This window comes from Arachis duranensis, chromosome 1 (assembly GCF_000817695.3).
Source record: "Arachis duranensis cultivar V14167 chromosome 1, aradu.V14167.gnm2.J7QH, whole genome shotgun sequence".
NCBI classification, from domain to species: domain Eukaryota; kingdom Viridiplantae; phylum Streptophyta; class Magnoliopsida; order Fabales; family Fabaceae; genus Arachis; species Arachis duranensis.
The window spans coordinates 89,794,547-89,799,634 of record NC_029772.3 but is presented as its reverse complement, the minus strand read 5'-3'; the positions used below and the strand labels follow the sequence as shown (position 1 = coordinate 89,799,634).

At 39.0% G+C, this 5,088-nt stretch overlaps 1 pseudogene; it reads right to left on the bottom strand.

The window, feature by feature from the left end:
• Positions 1-2,861: 2,861 nt before the first annotated feature.
• On the bottom strand, positions 2,862-4,689 carry LOC107458065 (BRAP2 RING ZnF UBP domain-containing protein 2-like; annotated as a pseudogene).
• Between the last annotated feature and the right edge of the window lie 399 nt (positions 4,690-5,088).

The window sequence follows — 5,088 nt, the reverse complement described above, 5'->3', positions numbered from 1 at the left end:
CGTAAAAGAACAATACGATAATCAGCAAGAGTTATACTTTTATAGAAAACCCCATGCAACCCCGGATGCAAACAACTCCAGGCCATGTAATGCTTCCAATAAACTTCACAACTCCGTCGTTGAGACCAATAGAGCGGAACTGGGCAACCGAAACAACGTCATCAAGTGACGCCGCAGCACCGTCAAAGCCGCAGACACAGTGGCTGATCCCAAGGAGATCGCGGTCTATCTTCAGGGAGGGTGTTTCCGTCATGTTAGTGACAGCAATAAAGAGATGTCGACCCCAAGACATGGAGCCAGCATTGCTAACTTGGATGGACATGACATGTACTCCAAATCTCAAAGCGGACCGCTCATACGTTATGACATCTACATAATCATTGTGGCCAATCAAGGTGGGATGATCCACACAAGCGCCTGCGCCTATCTTTATCTCATCCCACGCGGAGTCCATAGTTGCAAATCGAACCACTGAGACCGGTGTCTTCGTGAATCTACCTTCACAATTGACCCAGAAAACCCAGCTGCTTGCGACGGCATACCCACTGCCCAATCTTTCGATCATTGGCGGGGTGCGGACAGGGCCACTCCATCTACCCGTAGTCGAGAGATACATCTGCACGTCGTATCCAGGACTTGCCACATTACGCTTCGTCAGACTGAGAATTTTATAAGCATCACAACCCACGATGCTGAGAAAGGCATAAGCAGAGCAGTCGTCACGGTGGTTATAGTGGTAGCCGTCAGACCCGGGATCAGCAATAACAGACCGCGACGAACCCAAAGGCTCCCAAGTGATCAATGAACTCGAACGACCGTCTATTGAGAATCTTGCACATAACTTGCTGAAGTCTGTTCCCACAAGAGAAAACCAGGTCCATTCAATAGGAGTCGAAATTGGAATGGCTACACGAGTATCAAAGACAAACATGGAAAGCCTTCCACAATCAGCATCTTTCAGGGGGTTGTCCAAGTGTAGAACCACCGCCTTCCCACCAAACGATTTGAAATGAGTCACCATGTTACTCGCCCGGTTCAATCTGCCGTACCAATCGCGAGACATACACCTCCCCCTTCCTATAGTTTTTGCATCAGAATGAAGGAAAATCTTCAAAATCAAGTCGGTTGGCAAGGCAGGGGTGTTGAAATTGGTCTCATCGCTACCATGCCCACCGTGTAAGGCATGATCAACCTCTTCGATTGTTGTTCGGGACATTCTAAATCGATAGCGAAGTTTTTTTGCTAGAAGGTGGAAATTCTCTATAAAGGGTAGAAATATTTCTCTACTTGGTGTGGGTTCCTACACTGTCAGGGTCGCTCTACTTAAATGCACAAACAAAAGCACACAGCACAACATTCAAACGCATGAGCTGGTTGAATGGTTTAAAACAAAATAAGGCCGCGAAACAACTGTGCTAGAAAAAAAGGATTCATCTAGGATCGAAGTTTACCTGGGGTTGTGACACCTGGACAGCTGAAACCGGAATTTAGGATATTAACTTAGGATTTCCAACTCATTTCGATAGTATTGTATTTCTTTTTACTATAGATTTAATATATGTAATTTTTTAAGGATGAACAAGTTTTTTATTTTTATTTTTACCTTAAGGGCTTATATAACCATCATAAAATTGATATTATTGATAAATTTTATTCACCCTAAAATAAGAACAATTAATTTAAATTTGGATCATTTCTCATTTTACAATAATGCTTAGCATATAATTAGGTGAGATAAGGATCCAACGAAGACAATATAACTTTGCATTTAAAAATGTTATTTGCACGTTAAAATTAGTTATTATGTATAATATATGTGTAGTTTAACTTAATTTTTATGCGTATTTTATTTTTTAATATATATTCTAATCTAACGGTTAATTTTGATAGATGATTTTAATATACATCTAACATTATTTTTTGAAATATATAATGTTTGAGTAATAAATATCAAATATTGACAAAATGAAAAGGCATATTAGCATGAGAATTATCAAGTTTCAAAGTGAAATCCTAAACATTGTGGTTATGAATTCATGATTCGATTCCACTTGCACACAACCACAAAAATCATATTTCTCTTTCACCCAATGAAATAATCATAAACCAATCCATGCGTCAACTGAAAAAGGTAACACACTGAGCAACGATGATGAATATTTTGAAACTAAAAATCGTAATTGAGAACATAAACAGATAGTGTCTATCTAGAGCGACGGCCAGCGCAACAATTAAATTGAACTCTTATTGGTTTTTATTTCTTTATCCAAAAATTGTCAATCATCATACTATCAGAATAGATTAAGCAAACTTCAAATTCGTGTCAACAGTCGCATGATAGTAATGCGCAATGTAACGTAATTTCTTTCCCTTTTCATTGGTTGCGTAAGAGAAATTAGCACTCTAAGTTTTTTGATAAAGAGTAACTATTTTATGAAGAAGACATCAACCATAAGAAAGATATAAAAGATAAAAGAATACATCTCCTCAATCTCAAGCAACTTTACTTTCCAAGCATCTTTATTTTTAATAAGATTCTCATTAAGCTGTAGACACAAAACACATATAAACATTTGCAATACAATTTTCTCTCCTTATGATATATAAATGAGGTGCTGTGATTATGTAATGAGAATTTTTCACAAGAAATTCTTAACAATGGATTACAACTTATTATCTCTTCTAGAAATTTCTTCTCTTTGATACATCTGTCAATTTTTGCCTGAATCTTTTGTTATTTAATACTGACAGTCTTTTGAATAGCTTTAGAGATTTTTCTCTCAGTTTTTTTTTTTTACCTCTTGCAACAACAACTCAAAATACTACAATTAACACAAAGAAAAGTGAGCAATACGGGAATGTTGGACATGATGCAGCCTCAATAGATTCACTGCAAATGACTATTAGAATCCACTTACAGATTTTTGGTTTTCAAGTTGAGTAGCAAACAATTCATTGTACTCATTGACAATTTGCAAATGTAAAAAATAAAATTAAACTTACAGAAGCCAAGATTTTAGAAAAATAATTTGACTAGTTTTGCAACATTACAGCTTCAACTTTACTATTAAGTAACGCCTCGCTCATGGAATTATCTTCACAACTGCAACTTCCACACCCATTCTCTGCATGAACACAGTGAGTGCTCAGCTCAACCAACTTCCCATCAATTTTGGACTGAATAAGTCTATGAACATAGTTGTCTCCCGCAAAATCCCACACACACTTGGTTTTCACATCTAAGGCATAGCAATGGTGTGTCTCTTTCCAGTGCATGATGGCATGTCCTGCTTTATATCTGAGACACCATTGTCTCAGGAATAAGATACATATGACTGGGATATATTCAGCAAAGAAGCAGTATAAAAAATAAGGGTTGAAGAAAAATTTCCTCACCTTCCACAGCCAACAAACCCGCATATAACACATATCCAAAGGTTCTCAGTAGTCTAACAAACAGAACATATGGATTTTTCAGCTTGCTGTTGGCAATAGCGGCACACCTGAATAAAATAGTGGGAAATTTTTAAGCAAACAAGTACAGAGATTCAATAACTAGCACTACGTCAAACTTATTTAGACATGCTAGCTAAATTAATGAAAAGTCCGAAAAGAACAGTGAATTTAAACACCCAACCAGGCAAGCACGCAAAATAGTTCAAACAGCACAATCAAGTGTACGCTATATACATGTTAATGAATGTGATACACAGAAAAAGATTGGATCTGAAGGGACTTACTGGACAAGAAGAATCAACCCATTTTGATATGCATGAACAATGAAAAGAATGATTACATATAGTAGTGAGAATTCTACTGGTGTCTTGATCTAACCGCTCTGTAGACAACACAAAACATGGATGGAGTCATAGATGGTGATGGATAATATAATAGTGAGAGTGGGCAATGCATATCTAAAGGGGAGGTTGTACCAAGGCAAACTGGACATGTGGGCTGTTTAGCGGAGGTAGCATTGGATGGTTGGGCATGTTCAATGGAACCAGTGTACTGCACATCCAACGTGAAAGGAACACGGCAAACCTCAACCTACAATTGAAATAAGAAGAACAAGTAGGAGGCGGTGAGAGAGGGAGCTAATGGAGAAAAGAGAATGGAGAAGGACCTCCAAAGAGGAGAAACGGCGGCCATTGTAATGCTTGAAGAAGCTGTCGGTGGAGCTTTGATTGTCGAAGTGGATCAAAATGCTGTTTTGATCTTCCATTCCATCCATTCTGAAACAAGAAGGAAAGAAAGTGAGAGAGCAGTGAATGGAAGAACATAAGGGGGAAGGAGGGAGGGTAGTACCTCACAATGCGCATCTCAAGGATATCGTGAAGGAAGGAACCACAGAACTGGAAGAAGTCGGTGTAGGTCATGTGATTGGGGACGCCGATGATGAAGACGAGGGGTTTACGTCCAAAAGGGAGGGTAGAAGGGGGATCTTGGTCGGGGAAGAGATGCATGAGGCCGCAGGTCTCCTCGATCCTAGGGTTTCCAGAGGAGAAGTTGAAGACGGAGGTGGAGAATGATGAAGGCTCCTCGTTGGGGATTGGAATTTGAATTGAAATTAGGATTGGCGGTGATGAAACGGCAGTGCTGGAACGCCAACTAGTAGACATCGCTACACCTAATATTCAAACCTACGCGCGCACACACGTCTCTTAATTTTAATCACATTTTCCCCCTGCTCCTGCTCCTCCACATCTCCTCCACTGCTCCTACTTACGTGTTCTATAGATGATTAAATAACTTTTTAGTTAAAGGTTGTCCGTAAATGTATGATTTGGTTGTATGTTGGGTCTTATAAACCAGAAACGCTCAGCATGTTTGATCAGATGAGATGGTATATTAATGTTATCTATCAAAAGCATTAAGCATGTATTTTTCTTTTTTTTGGATAGAAAGCATGTCTTCGACTGTGACTCCTATATATGTATGGGCTTTGTTTTCGGCCGTAAGTAGTAACATGTCCTCTCTGTAGACCTTGTACGGCGTTGGGGAAGTGCTCATCAAAATCCACTGTGCCATTCAATGCGGCATTCTCATCCAAATACTCTCCCAATTTCAACTCCTTCATCTTTCCATTTC